The 15,891-nt window shown below is 45.4% G+C and overlaps 1 protein-coding gene across 10 annotated transcripts in view; it reads left to right on the plus strand.

The window, feature by feature from the left end:
- Window positions 1-15,891, plus strand: part of RUSC2 (RUN and SH3 domain containing 2) — a 63,137-nt gene that overhangs the window by 24,689 nt on the left and 22,557 nt on the right. For 2 of the 10 annotated variants that reach the window (XM_071731839.1, XM_071731838.1), the window contains exon 2: window positions 345-457. The exons of the other annotated variants lie outside the window; for them this stretch is intronic. The gene's annotated coding sequence lies outside the window, so the exon portion shown is untranslated. The remainder of the gene's footprint in view (window positions 1-344; window positions 458-15,891) is intronic. 10 annotated transcript variants of the gene reach the window in all.

Genomic DNA, 15,891 nt, shown 5'->3' on the forward strand with positions numbered 1-15,891 from the left:
TTTAGTCTTTTTGTTTCTCCTTATGCTACCTTCCTGATTCCCCAGCTTCTGTAAGAACCAGTCCTCCATCTCCCAGCTCGACTTAATCTCTCCTCCTCTCCTTCTCCACTCCCTCCCATCTCCTGCCTTGCCTGAGGTCCCGCAGGGACTGGTTGCAAACTGAAGCTGTGGGCATGCTTGCTCCTTCACACGCAGCAACGTCACAGCAGCAGCAGCAGCAGCAGGAGCGATGGGGATGTGATTGCGCAGACCCTCTGCATTGCCAGGGATGCAGCTGTGATTAAAAAAAAAAAAAAAAAAAAAAAATTAAAAAAAAAAAAAAATTGACTCTGTGTTTCTCACAGCATCCTGGTGAAAGAGCACAGAGCTTGCTGGAATCTGAGTGCTCAGCAATACCGAAGCAAAGCAGCCAGCGTGTTGAGTGAGAGGAGACAGGAAACAGAGGATCTGTGGAAAGGTGAGATGAAGAGATGATCGGGGTGGGTGTTAGTCATGCTGGTGGTTTTCACGCCGTTTGTTGTCCTGCAGAGTGGCTGGTTTGTTTTTGCAGAGATTACCAGCTAAGCGATGAAGCTTAAAAGATTTTAGGATTGCTTTGTCTCTAGAGAGGCTGCATTGCTTTGGGGCTGGTGTGGTTTTAATGGATGTGAGTGCGTGAGGAGGCTGTTGTTGCTGCGATGAATGCGTGTTTGTCCATTGTAGTTATGAAATAGCAGTTGTCATGTCTGGAGCTGGTTGTGCAGAGGAGAGCTGTGCTTCACCCCGAGAATGCAGTCACACAGCTCTCCATTGTGCCTGCCATGACAGCTGAGCCATCACGGATTGTTTTGGTCCCACCAGCTACCATGCTCTCTGTGCCTCCCTGGAAGTGATGATGCTGTGCAGCTCAAAAGCTATTTTGACAGACAGCACTTCCATGAAAAGCCAGAAACAAAGGGCACAGACAGAGGAAAGGCTGCTGTCAGTTTGCCTTTTGGCTTTGTTTTGTTTTGTTTTGTTTTTTAAATTGTTTTTATTTCCTAAATACCAGTAAATTAATTGGTCGAAAGGGATTGGGCTAAAATTGTGTGTCAGGTAAAATGCTGCTCTTTTGCTAAAGGATGCATGCACGGGCTGTGTGCAGGCTGGAGTCCTTTGTGTTGCCCAGGGTGTGTCTGTGCTGGCTGTGTAAATGGATGCTTTCTCCTTGCCTGTTCTTGCAGATCAGATAGGTTATCTAGGAATGGAAGAATTACTGCTTTTAATTACTGAAACGGGGGGTCCAGGCTGGGTACCAGTTACTAGAGCTTAATTACATGGTCTTGTTATAGCCAAATCCCTCTTTTCCCTCCCTGCCTTCCTTCTTCTTCCCTCCCCCACCCTCTGCACAAATCCTTCCATCAGATTGCCTCTGCAAATGCAATGGGAGAAGGACTTGAACAAAGGGAAGGTTATATGTGGGATAGGGATATGGATGCCTGGGAGGCAATGTTCAGGGTGCAGTTGTCAGGAGCAATAAGGCAAAGGTATAAAAGAATGAGATTTGGGTATTTCTGGTACAGTGATGTTGCTGTAGGGGAATTTATGAACAGGACTGTAGCAAAAAGCAAATAGCAGATGCAGTCTTCTGGGTATATGGAAGGTGCTGAGCATGTAGATTTGCAATTGAAGGTATTTTGAGGGTGTGTGGTCTTAACAGGAGTGCATTAACATTAGCATTGGTTCTTGAGGGATAAATCACACAGGGTCTGGATAGATGAGTGTTGTAGGGGTGTATGGAGAATGGGGGAACTAGAGATCTTTTTTACCTCCAGGCACATACAGCCTCATGTGCCAGTGTTGCTAATGAGTGAGCTTGGCAGTTCTAGCCTGTTCACTAAAGCTTTCTGCAGTTTGTCAGTGACCCAAGAATAATTCAGATAAAGCATATATAGGCCTCTCAGGAGCAACAGGGTGATACGAAAAATGTAGAGAAAATGGTAAATACTTGGCAGAGCTGTAGAGGAACCTTGGAGCAGAAGAGGCAGGTGTGAAAAGCATTGCAGAACTGAAGAAACAGGGTTGTGGGTCAGAGACCAGTGGCAGAGGGCACAGGGGAGGAAACTCAGGGATGTTATTGCCAAGAAATATAAATGTATAATTTCTACTGTCATTCTTAAACATTACACTGTGTTTTCTAAGGTGATCAGTGCTTTGTGCAGCCCTGGGGATTTTGTGGAGGTGGGAGTGATCCTCAACACAGTCTTTTCTGCTGCAGTTTTATGAAGGAACCATTTTGGTGCTGCAGGCTCTCAGTCAGTTCCTCCATCTCCATCCTTATGGAGTGGCAAGGCTCTTTGCCCTTTACACCTGCTGAAGATAAACCCAGGGTTTCAGTGCAGAATGCCAGCTTGGAAGGTGAGGGCTTCCAGCAAAACCACAGGGGGGTGCATTCTGCTCACAGGTCTGTGGCAATGTCCTGTAAACACCATGGGACTTCCTGAGCTGCATCTCCTTCTCATCCTTGTCTTGCCCTGGGAACCTTCTTTTTTCCTCCAGGTCTCTGTCCCACTGAGCCCAATGGGAGCAGGGAGTGGGATGTGCTCCTGTAGATGTGTACCAGATGTGTTTGTGCTGCTGCTGCATAAGAGGCTCCTGAAAGAGTTTGGTGGGGGTAACAACAGCTTATATGTATTTGTAGGTACACCATGGGCTGGGGGACAGGACGTGGAACAGGATGTCTCTATGCAGGATGCCCATACTTGTACCAGGGTTTGTGTATGCAATGTTTGCCTAAAGGAATAAAAAGGAGATGATGCAGCCTCCTTTGCTGTGCAGGATACAAACACTCCCCAGCACATACAGACTGTGCCTGGCTTGTAGGTGCCCTCTTGCAAGAGCATCTGTTAAGCAGTGAGAGTGCATAGATAATCTCTGCCTTGAGATGCTTAAAAGATGGACAGAGGCTTCTGGTAACTGCAGTTGATTGAAATTATTCTCAGAAGGGTGATAAAATTGCTGTCATGTGTCTTCCTCACTGAATCGATGCAGAATGCTGGAGATTCAGTGCAGCTGGATGTCTGGATTCAAGGGATCTGGACCTGCATTGCAGAAAGTGCAGGTGGCCTGGGAGAATCTGCTGTGGATTCAGGAATAGTCTGCCCACAGCTCTAATACCACCTCTCAGATGTCTCAGGCTGTGATAGAAAGAAAAAAGAAAAAAAAAAAGAAAAAAAAAAGATCCCTGAGGTGATAATTTTCTTCCAGTCTGATGCTCCTGGTGAATCAAAATCTCACTCTGGTATTATACCTGATAGCCAGACAGTAATTCACCCTTAGCAACCCCATGCTGTTTTTTGCCCCATTTTTCATTTATTTCCCAGTCCTGGTATTCTTTTCCAATATTTTCTGAAAGCCTTATGTAGTATTAAGAGCAGGTCAATAAATCTATTGTGGACCAATTTTCTTCCTCTTTGAGAAAAGGTGCAAGCTTTACTATTACCTGACAGCCACACAGCTACCCCTCTTTCCTCTCTTACCTCACATGTATTTTTACTAAAAAAAAAATCTGTTGCTTGCTGCAATCATGAAACTGCTCTTTCATTGTTCTGGGATCAAGAGTACCTTGTCCCTCTGACTTGAATGCATTCATCTTCTTGAATGTATTTCGACTTCAGAAGCTTCCTTGTCTAACCTGTCATTACTGCAGCTTCAGTATTTTTCTAGCTGTTTTACTTACCTTTCCTGGTGTTCATCAGGTTCATCAGGAGCCCTGCTCTTCTGATTTGCTCACCTTGCTTGGAGATACCAGATTTTTTTTTTAGCCTATTTTCAAAGTCTTTTCTGCGGTACTTCTCCAAGCTCTTTGTTCTTGTCAGCTTCTTAGCTGTTTTTCCTGACACACTAGAGATCTGCTCTTTAAAATTTAAAAAGGTTTCATTACAGAACTGTTGCTTTTTACCCTTCTGTTCAATACAAACTAGGTCAGCTTGAGATATTAATTTCAAAGCCACTCCTGTATCATAGGTGCTGGGTGATAATTCCCCTCAGTAGGCAAGGCTCTGTTGTACTTGAGCATTGGCTGAACCCAAGAAAATCAAACAAAAAGGGAGAGATGTGGAGACCTGTGCAGGTGGGTGAGACACAGAGGATAAGTGGAAATGCCTCTTTGTCAGCTGTGGAATCTCAGGACACTACTGGACCAGAAGGTTTTGTCCCCATGTTTGTGGAAGCCATTGAAATCTAACGAGCCGTGAGAAGGCTCAGTTGTCTGCTACTGTGCTCATTTGTGGGAAGAGTTCCTCATGTGGATAAAGTGCTTCTGGCAGTTCAGTCTGCAAGGACAAAAGAGCTACACGTTCACCCCATTCCAGAGCCATGTGAGAGGCTGCAGGGTAAGGCTTGAAGGAGCTGAGAGAACCTGGCTGGCAGGAGGTGAAATCCAGAGCAGCGATCGAGCCTGAGCAGGGATTTGCCGACTTGTCTGGTGAGCAGGTTCCCTATGTGCCCAAGCACTCATCTGTAAGTTGGTTACTCTCCAAAGAGGAAGAAACAGCGTCTAGCCCCTGATTGTGCTCCAGTTTTCTGTTGATTAAATTTATTTTTATATTCATGTTCTGAAAGTGGGTCAAAGCAGGGACATTCCTGTTAAGAGCGGGCATGTCCACAAACTCTTCCTCTCCCCACTACAGGTGTGTTGCAGCCTTAGGCTCATGTAGACAATGTCATTTTCCCATCTATCCGTCAGACTTATGCAAATACTTCTTAATGGGCAAGGTTGCTGCTGGTTATATGAGCAGAGAGGGGGAAAAACAAACCAACCCAGAAAGCACTGGAATTGTTAACTCTTGTAAATGGGAGGGAGGCAGAGCTGTTATGTAGGTGAGTGGCTGTAATGTAGGTGATGGCAGCTTCTGGCTCAGGCTCACCCCTGTAACTGCTGAAAGAGAGGCCATATGTGGGCCTTTATGCTGTGCTGGGAGTGTGAGGCTGGCAGTACCTTTGAGTGATAAATAATAAGTATTTGAGTGATGGCAACAATGCTAACACTTGGCAAGTGATGGGAAACTTGCATTACCATCAGACGGTCTCTCTCTGTTTCTGCACAAGATGCTCTCTGAAAGTAAAAACCAAGTGTCACTGCCCTGTTGTTGTGCGTTTTGGGTCAGTGGCAAAGGTATCTCAGAGTGATGAGAACTAGCAGCTTCTCCCAGAAAGAGGGGATTTTCTCCTTGAGGAGTTACAGGAAGAAAAATATAGATCCTTTAGGGAAGACTTTAGAAATTACACAGCAGATTTTCAGCTGATACTTCCCCAGGAGCCACTGTTGCCTCAAACTAGAATGTGCTCTGTTCCTGGGGAAACAAGGACACATGGATAAGAAATGGGTACTGGACTGTGAGAGTCCACCTTCTCCTTGGATCCCAGATGTGCAGGAGACTCACCTGAGTGTCAGTGGCTCTGGCATATTCTCAGGAGCTCTGCTGCATACCGGTGGCAGAAGAAGACAGCATACAGTTCCAGGAAAATGAGTTTTTCATGGGAACTCAAGTTGTGTGTGAGGTTTGAGCTGATGAGTTGCATAGCTGTAATGTAATCAACCCTGGGGAAAACTTGTGCTCCTGAGTGCTGGCTAACACAGACCCTGCACCAATTAGATCAGCTTCTGCTGACACTCAGGCAAAGGGCTCTTCAAGTGTTACTCTTGAAGGAAGCAGGGAGTCTTAGATCTATACAGATGGTTAGACTAATCTCATTGGTTTGTTTTAATGCCAGAACTGTGCCTTATTATTTATAAACTGGCACCAGCTGCCATCACTTCTGTAAAAGGGGGACCTAATGCTTCCAGTTGGCACGCTCTTCTCCATTCTGCTCTGCCTGCGTTGGTGCAGAAGCAACCACACACTTACTTAGCCTCCTTTCACCAAGTAGGTCTCATTCACCTGAATGGTTTACCAGGCCACCTTCTTTAGGTCCTTGTCTGAGGTTCCGATGGAGAAGAGCAGGGATTCATGCATGCCTTTTGCTGCATTGTCATGCATCTTCTGTGTAGCTCAGAGATAACAGCTGTCCTCACAGATGATCTTCTCAGCAGGGAAAATGACCCATCTGGACCATTGTGTCAGTAAAGTTTACTGTTCTTAGTAGTGAGGCTAGTTCCAGAGCCTGCTTATATGGCATTTGGCCCTGTAGTCCTACCCTCAGATCACTCCCAATAATTCAGGTGGTCGAATCATAAGCCCATACATGAGAAGATACAGTAGAAGCAATAAATAATTCACATCTCTTGTCCCAAGATACTGTTGGCCTGCATGGCATCATCTTCTGTGGCTTAGTCTGATTCATTCTAATGGTAGGTACCTGAAGTGACACATCTGCCCTGGGGTTTGGCTTGCTCTGGTTGACCTCTTCTTCCCCAGTTTTTAGTATGTGAGTAATTGTAGTCACTTCTAAATTAGATTTCTTGCCTGAATGTGGCTTGTAATGAGCTGTGATTGTAGCTTGACCCCTCAGTTCAGGATACATCTGCACTTAGCCATTTTCTACTGGCAGCAAAATGTTCTCTCTCATCCACAGTCAGTGCAACCAACTTACCCTCCTGCTGAGATTTATCTCCAGCTGCAGGCCATAATTCTTGAAATGGCTGTTGAAAAGGGTATCTTCCTTACTGTCACCTCCTGCTTTCAGCTCTGTGTCTTATGTCACATTTTAATTTCTGGAGACACTTGCTATTTATAATTATTGAATTTATAAAACACTGTGGAGGTGGTGATGACTTATTTCCGTAAGACTGACAGCCTTTTCATACCCCTGTGCCTATTTCCTCTTAGACTGGCTGTTTTTTGGGTCAGAGAAGAGGTGAGGCTGCATCAGTATTAGTTGTTGACCCATTTGGGTTCCTGTTCTCTGAGCTTCTGTTGGTGACTTCATACAAGCTTTAGAGACCCTAAAGAATGTCTCCATCTCTGTAGCCCTGATGTCTCCCAGGCTTTATGCTGCTGGTGGTGTTGGTATTGCAGGGTAGAGAAACACCCTGAGCTGAAGCAATTAATTTGTATTTGTCCAGGAGGCACTGAGAGGTGATTTCCCTTTGTACCATTTTCAGCAGCCAGTATTTTGGTTTGCTGCCGTGTTGTCTACTTCCCCCTTGGCACAAATTGAGGTTGAAAAGAAAAACCACAACAACCTCTTTGCCTGCCTGTAAAAAGGAAAGGGTGATCTTTCTTGGAGGTAAGCCAGACTTCACTGATTTCATGAGGCAAATTCACCAGGAAAAATATCCTTCAATCTAGACCTGAGTCAGATATTGAGGACCCTCTTGGCTCTTCAGGGACCACAAAGAGAAGTTGCGTGGAGACAGAGGAAATCTCTCCCCACGTGCCTAAGCCAAGAACTGGTGTAACTTGAGGAAGCAAACCGCCCCCAAACCCCACACAGACAGCAAAAAGCAAGTCCCCTCTGCAGAGAACAGACGTAAGAAAAATCCCTTGGTTTCTTCTAGGCTTGTCTTTATTGTATCAAGCTCAAAACTTTGATTTTTTTGAGCTTGATACTGATTTGTGTGGACGGCTGTAACAGAGGACAGTCACACAATTATACTTGGTCAGGTTTCAAATCATTAAACTGATTAAATTTATTCCAACTCATTAAACTGATGTCATTAAAGTGCAAAAAGTGCCTGGACGTCACCTTGGTCATAAGGGAATTTACTTTGTTAAGATATATAAGAAATGGAATGGAAAAAGCAGGTGACATCCCACCATTGATTGTGAAACTGTATGCAATTAGCTTAGAACTTGGAGGCAACTGAGAAACTGCCCAGGAAACGGCACAAAGTCCTGGAAAACTCTCGTAAGAGGAGAGACTTAGGAAATGGAAATTACTTGTGTTAAATGGGAAACAGTAGGGCTTGTGATATGAATTAATTAACAGTCTAAAGAAAAATAATAATGATTTAGGAGGTGCCCTGCTTGTAATCCAGAAGCATTCCAGGAAACTAAGGAGGATTATTTGAAACTGATTATAGGAGTAGTTTTCACGTACTGAGATTAATTAGTCCACGAATCTTGCTGTCAAACTTCAAAGCCCAGCAGTATTCCCAAATGGCTTGGCGTTTGTGTGAGTAAGACTACCCAGTGTATTTATAGAAGTTGCAGAGTCTTGAAACCTCCTGGCTGAGCAGAGGCCCAACTCAGTGCAAGGGCTTAGGACAGGCAGATTCTGCCTCACCTCTTGTTGCTGGTCCTTATTCTTATCTCATAGACATCTAGTACAGAATGAACACAGGAGTTTCAAGAAAGGAGATGTCCAGACCTAGGCAAGTCTGAGCAGGGAAGATCAGGGAGACAACAGTCTTAAGGTGTCTCCTCGGCCCTCTCTAACACCCTGAAGTTTTTTGTCCTGGTTTGAGCCAGAACAGAACCGATTTTTCTCTCTTCTAATTTTACTTTCAGTGAATTCTCTTCTACGTAGCTGCAATTGCTGAAAATAACAGCATGTTTCTCAGTTGGTGTCTGATAGAGAATGCTATGCTGAACCAGGGCCACTGCTTGGTTCTGAAAATCTTATCCAGAAAGAAAAATGGAGTAAAGGGGTCACACCTGTGACCCTCCTTTAGGGAGGAGTGGAGCACACAGGTGACCGGAGTTGACCAAACAGAGTATTCCATCTCATATGCATCATACTTGGTATAAATTTGAGGGATCACAATGGTCAAGCTTTTTCTTCATCCATGGCCAGAAAACTGAGAGGATTCCATCTCTTTGTCTACTTTGATCCTGATTAACATCCTCCTGAGTGCTGCACCCAGCTGCTGTCTGCTGCTGACTTTTCCAGGGCCTGCCCCTCAGCCTTGGTGATGGGAAAGGGGATGGAACATAATTCTGCTTTTGTGTATATTTGTATGTATTTAATCATTTTCCTTTTTATCACTACTGTTTAATTAGAACTGTGTAGTTTCCAACCCATCAGTCTCTCTCCCTTATTCTCTCTCCTTTCCCTATAGGTGAGGGAGAGAGGTTAATAGAGAGCATCTGTCATTGGTTTGATTGCTGGCCCAGTGTTAAACCATCACATTATTAAAAGCAGAGTGGTCATCCCTCCAGTAGACTTGGTGTGTCCCCTGGAACTCTGACCTGCTTTTCTAGTACAGAGCCAAGGATTACCCCTGTTTCCTTTACTTTTCTTCTCCCACTGAGCAGGTCTATGCATCCTATACAGCCCAGCAAGACTTTCCTTAGTAGAAGACCTTGGTTAATCCAGGGTTATCAGACTTAGTTAGTTAGACCCTTAATGCTCTGTTGAGCTCAGTCATTCCAATCCTAATTATCACATGAGCTGTCTTGCAGAGCGATATCCTAAAATAAACTGTCCCTAACAGAGCTTTACAAGTTGTGTTTGGTTTGGGTTGCCAGCCCCTGCAAGGGATAAGTTTCTCCTCTTAGAAGAAAAGTATGTGTAATCATTAGGAGTGCCTGGTCTGCTTTATAAGTATTTTATTAATGTTCTGGCTTGCCTTTTGTTAGTTTTGTTGTGTGGAAAATACTCTGTTATGTATATTGGTTCTGCGGTTTCATCTGGATCATCTGAGTTCTGCCTTTCCACCAGCCATGCAAACAAACACACCACGCATCAGGAGAGCACTTGGAAAGAGGTTGGTGACCATACCAATGATCTTGGCATCTGCTGGTGCATGAGCAGAGAGGGAAAAGCTTGGGACTGCTCAGGGAAATCTGGAATGTAGCAGAAAACAAGATACGCTTCCTGCTCTAAGCCAGGGACAAGCAGTGAAGTTGCCTGAAATGCCTGTATGTGCAAATGGACTGACAGATCACTACTCTGACATGTAATTCGGTGTAGATGTTACCAGTTTGGGAAGTTACAAGCTCTAAAATGTTGCAAAAATTCTGAAAAAAACCCAATAAAACCAAAACATAACCAAACAAACATACCAAAATAAAAACAAAAAACCCCAAGATTCACTAAAAAGGTGAAGAATACATAGTGCTGTGGTTGTATACGCTCTTAACTTCCTATGGGAGGGTTATGGAACCTGTTTCTAGACATAAACTGTTCCCATATGGAGGAGGCTGCCTGTACCTGGGGGGAAGAATGGAGCAGACAGTCACCCCCACTTTGGAGTTATTACAGCTCATGCAGAGCATCTGATCTCAGCTGGCAAATAAAGAGGGTGGGGCTTCACCCCTCTAAGTCACTCCAAAGATGTCTGTGTTCCTGTGCTGAATAAAAACCCATCCCTATAGCAGCTGATCCATGAAGACTGAATGTGTTCATATGTCCATTACATCTTTCTGCTCCCTCTCTTTCTGAGAGGGTGGCAACAGTTGCCCTTGATTCTGTTTTTCTTGAGAAGAGCATCCTTTGTAGACTTGTTTTGACCAAGGAGATTATGTGAAGACGTGCTATGGGGTGAAAAGGGTGTTTTCTAATCTCTCGCAGAATTGCTGTGGTCAGAGGATTCGTTCCCAATTCTGAAGGTTCTTGTCCTCCCATCTTGGAAATTGTTCTGCCCTCTTTTTCACCCACCCTGAATTCTGCTGAAATGAAAATCTGGCAGTATTTGAAACTGACTACAGAGAAATGCGTGGACTTAGTAATCAGGCAAATTCCCTTTTCAAACCTGTGTGCTACAGGGTCTTTTCCTCCAGCTGTCTTCAAAGGATTGCAAAATCCATCCTGTGGTTTAAAAGCTGTTGGGTATCAGCAGCAAAAGTATATGTGGTCCTCATGTCCTTCAGAGACCAGCATAAATTTCATGCATTATTCTTACCAGATGCTGTGGTTACTCTGCCTGTTTGCTTCGTAGCATGTTAACATTCTCAAATCAGAGAATGCTTGTTGCAAATTCCTGCTTTAGAGAGACAGAAAATTTCTTTCTTTGTATCCAGTTATTGCTTCTGGTCTTGGCAAAACTATCTGAAGCCAGGAAGGGTTAAAATTTCCTGCAGTCTTAGCAGGAGGCAGCGGTTGGACATGGATGCTCTTTGAAAAGCCATTTTATAGTGTGAAGAAGAATATCTAATAAAACCAGGATGCTGTGAGGATGTTTTTTGTTTGTGCTTGATTTTGAAGCTCCTGATCTGGTGTCTACACAGTGTGTACACACCAGTGTATATTAAAGTCCATGTAGGATTTCATAATCTAAAACCAATACAGCACTGCAGGTGCAGGCATTCTGGCTGTCTCGCAGACCTGCAGTGCCCATCACTGCTAGGTAATGCTATAGCTGCCTTGCTTCTGCCATTCACTGGGACATGGCTAACTAGTCCTGGGAGCAGAGCATTGCACCACTACTTTGTTCAGCTCTGGAAATAATCCTTCTGGGGCTTTTTGATATCTCTAGCTGCTTGATTTACAGTGAATTGTGATGATCTTTGAGTTATTTCAGGAACTGAGCCCTGCTGTGAGTTCACTCTCCCTTAGCCACCTTTGCTGCCTATTGTGCTTTTCCTGTGTTGCTACATGGAGTTGTACATCTCTAATTTGCCAACCCAGAAGTGTTTGGTTTTCACTTGCTAGTGATTCCTGCATTCATGGAGCTCTGAATTGCATGGATGGTAAACATGACTTCAGAACCTCTTTAGCAGAGTTATCTTGAGATTGAATTCCGTATTTGTCGGGCTTTCTTCAGTGATCACGGGTGCTTTTCCTTTGCAGGGAGGGGTCAGGCGTTTTGTAGTGGTGATTCTGTTGGACTGAAATGCAATGCCAGTTTTGATCTGAATGGAAAGAAAGCAATACTGAAGATACGCAGCCATGGAGTTGCTGGAGATGTTTATATAGTGTGTGCTGGCCAGTATTGCAGTGAGATCTGACTCACTGAGAAGACAGACCTTCTTCATCCCTTTTAGGCTTAGTTCATCTCTTTTAACCTGGTCATGAAGCCTGGTCAGGGCCTCTCTGTTGCCATGGTCTGGGCAACACCAGGTTGTTTAAATGCAGGTTCCAGTAAATGTTAGGAAGGAAAGTCTTGAGGGTCCAGTGGAAATAATTCATAGAATCATGCAATAGCAGACTGGTCTGGGTTGGAAGGGACCTTAAAGATCAGCTAGTTCCAACCCCTCTGCCATGGACAGGGAACACCTTCTGCTAGACCAGGTTGTTCCAAGCCCCATCCAGGCTGGCCTTGAAGACTTCCAGGGATGGGGCATCCACAGTTTCTCTGGGCAGTCTGTGCCAGTGGCTCACCATGCTCATGGTGATTGAAAGGTCTTCCTAAAATACAGTACTTCAAGGAATGTTTCAGATCCCTGGAACATCCTGTGCTGTTGAGAGTATCTCCATCAGTACAAAGCATCTGTGCCTCCTCTGTCTCTTGCTGTAATCTTGAGAACCTTCATCTCTGCAGTGCACACCTGGGCAGGATGGTCATTGACCATGCCTGTAGACATGTAGCAGCTTTGGCAGCAGCTTTGACATCTCGTATGCCTGCAGGCACAGGCCAGAGAGCCAGCTTGGATCCACAAAGCTGTTCTGAGTTTGATGCCTGGCAGCCTCAGCAGGACTCTTCCTTCCCTGTCCTGCTGAGGCTGTTGTGGTGGCAAACTTTGAGCTCACAGCTCCCAGGCATAGAAGTTGGTGAGAGAACCTCCATCCAGTCTGCTCTGCTGCTGGCTTTGACTCTGAAGCACCCACAACTTCTGGCTGTGTTTTTGTCACTACTCAACTGCAGCCTCTGGTTCCTAGGGCAAGTCTGTGAAAGGAGCACATTCATGAGGCAGCCAGTTCGTAGTCACAGCCTTGCCTTTCAGCTAAACCCTGCCCGTGGCTCTGCAGTGAAGGAGGGGTTAAGCTCTCATCTCAGGTACTAATTCTATTTAATTTGCTGGTAGAATTTTTCCTTCTTTTCTGTGTGGGTTCTTGAGTACTGTGGGAGTCCTGTAGCAGACAGGCTCCAGCACCCAGACAATTCCAGAAAGGAATTGTTTAATTTCTGCCCCTGTGAGATCTTCAGTTTGCTCTGAGGGTGGTCAGGCTGAAAGCTGCTATAGAAGTATAGTCCCTCCTCCTCCTGCTGCTGGAGTGTCTGTGATAAAGAAGGTTTCACTGCAGCTTAATTCAGCAGCAATTTCAGTCTGATATTAACAGCTAGAAACATCAGAGTCTTTTTCTCCCCTGCAGATTTGCTTATGGTAATTAGGAGCATATGTGATGGGGGGTGGGGCAGAGGATGGCTGGTAAAGAAGGTGGAGCAGGTTCCAACCCAGGTCACCTCAGCTGATGCTCATGAGTCACAGCCTATAAGTGGCTTCTGCCAAGTGCCACATGCCAGATGATGAGTCATGGAGCAAGAGAGCACAGAAATGGAAGTCACCATCCGACTCCTGTACTAACTGGGATAGATCTGCTGCTTTAGCTATTTCCAGTGTCTTCTGTAAATCAAAATGCCCAAAGCAGCCGGGACTTCTTTTCTCCTGGCTGGGAGGCAGTACCTGCCTCATGCTAGTTGTGTCATTGGCAGGAATACACATATTGCCTATGGCTTATTTTCATCTCACACACCCTCTCATCCCTGCTGGCAAGCCTCTCATCCCTGACCTGAGCAGCTGCGCAGCTCCTCACTGTCCTGTGCTCAAGGGCTGTGATGGATCATCATGTGATGCAGTTTCCATTTTGAACACATCATAATCCTATATAGTTCTGGGGATGTAATGATGCATTTGTCATGAGCTTAAGTCAGGCTGTCCTGGAAGCCACTGGAAAAAGCCCTGGCCTGGGCAGCGTGTCGTTGTGGAAAGGAAAGAGTAGTCTTTTCAGGAATCATTGCTTGCCCAGTACCACAAGAGGAACCAGCCTGAGCTGAAGCAGAAATGTAGGATGTATTTAGTTTTTCTGTCTTGCTTCAGCCCCCTTTAAACACTCGAGTGCTGGAATGTTCACCCCTGGGACAAGATAGGTCACCCTCACTATGGTTACTGTTCCCCAAGGCAAGGAAGGAGACCTGGAAGTTTAGAATGAGTTAAGCAAGTAGTATTTCCTTTTACACCTTTTCTTCCATTAAACATGCTGGCTAATTTACTAAATCATTTAAGGAAGGTATGAATTTGGCAGGGAAGGTATGGATTTGGCATTACCCGGCAAGAAATGCCCCAGTGTTCAAACAAACGCTGTTAGTTAGTCCGACCCTACAAGTTTACAGGTTTCTGAGTCCTCACCTCCACCTTCTTACTCACCCGGATGGTTCAGCCCCATCCCCAAGCCACTCATCCTGTGTCCCTCATCCCACACTCTTCACTGATGCTACTCTCTAAATGCCCTCCAGCATGCTGGAATTTTCCTGTTGAGTTGTTCGGTTGTTTTTTTAAAACCATTCAGGCACCTCCTGGCAGCTTTTGGAGTGGCAAATCTGGGGCGGGGACAAACTTCATTCCTGGGATTCTGGAAAGTAGTGCTGGAACCAGTGAGCCCTGAGATCCCGCACACTGCCTGAAGTGTAGCTTTCAATTTGAATTCATCTAGCAGTCTCCGTGGAGCCAGAATTACAAGGAGAAAATTGAATATATCACTTCCTGTGGATTAAAGAGGAGGTGTCTGTATTGTGTCCCTGTCTGCAAAACTCACACAAATGGTTGCTTTTTGCAGCATTTCTGCTCGTGCTTGTTTTGTAGAGCTGTTCGGTTTCTTCAGGCGTGTTAATGCAAACGCTCTGTTATAGTCAGGGACTGATGTATAGCAACCCTCAAAGAGCAAGCAGCTCCAGTAGAAAAAATTTTTGCTGGTTCATCTGTGAAATTGAATGCCCAGCCTTTAACCCTCTTTTTCCATCTTTCACCTTCAAGTCACGTGGTAGGTCTTGCTCCGTCTGATGAAGATGATGATGATGGTGAAAACATGGCCATTCAGAAAGAGCCAGAAAGAACCCTCATAGTTAAAGATTTCCATTAGGCATTCAATTTTATAGACAAAGTGACTGAGATTTGTAGAGACAGTAATCTATTCAGAAAACCCAGCCTTCATAAAGCCAGCATGGCCTCCAGCTGATGGTTCTGCTGATCTTGCTCCTGCTTCTTCATCCTCTGTGCCGTATGTGCAATCATTCTGCATGTAGGTCACAATTATTTCTTAAGTGCTTGCATGCCTCCCCTAGCATTGCATTGCATTTTATGAGGAATGAGTATGTGTGTCACTGTGTGCTGAGCCCTGCCACCCCACGTGTGCAGCTGACAGTGCTGATCAGAGCCAGGTATTAAGCAATCAGAGGTGGAACTCCAAACGCATGGCTGGAGTGGTAGCAGATGGCAGGGTATGGCTGGAGGTATGTGAATACCCCACGTTAACACATCAGCACTTGGATGGTGTTTGCACCAGACCCCCTCTGACTGAAGCAGAGCAATCCAGGCCAGTCTGGAGCCAGCTCTGAAAGCTTCTGCAGCTTCTCATCAGGGTTGCAGAGGCAGGAGGTTGTACTTCAGAAGCCATGGTGCTGCACTGACCATGCTTAACTTAGCACAACATCCTCAGTTTTTGAGGGCACAACAGAGGAGGGATACGAGGGCCCCCATGCAGGAATTTGCAAGGCAAAGTGCAGAGCCTAGGGGGCTCAGCTCTCCACGCTGCTGCGAGTGCCTATGGTCTGCAGCCTCTGCTGCCCCCTTCGTAGAGCGAGGCGCGGCTTGGCAGGCAGATCTCAGGTCAGTGCTGAACCATCCTTTGTGCCTCAGCTCTCACCTCCCTCCACTTACTCAGAGCTTTGCTGCAGCTAAGGAGTTTTTGTCACGTATGATACATGAGGTTATAAGCATTGATGAGGGATCACACAACACCTGTGACACAACAAGCCATCCTCGTCTGCTCTGCATTATCTTGACTGGAATGAAGCATCCATAGGTAATGAAATGTCTGATTCTCATGTTCTCCAGGAAACTGTCTGTAGCTCAAGAAAGACCCAGCTGCATAAACAGACCATGTCTCCCT

This window comes from Heliangelus exortis, chromosome Z, assembly GCF_036169615.1.
Source record: "Heliangelus exortis chromosome Z, bHelExo1.hap1, whole genome shotgun sequence".
Lineage (NCBI taxonomy): Eukaryota > Metazoa > Chordata > Aves > Apodiformes > Trochilidae > Heliangelus > Heliangelus exortis.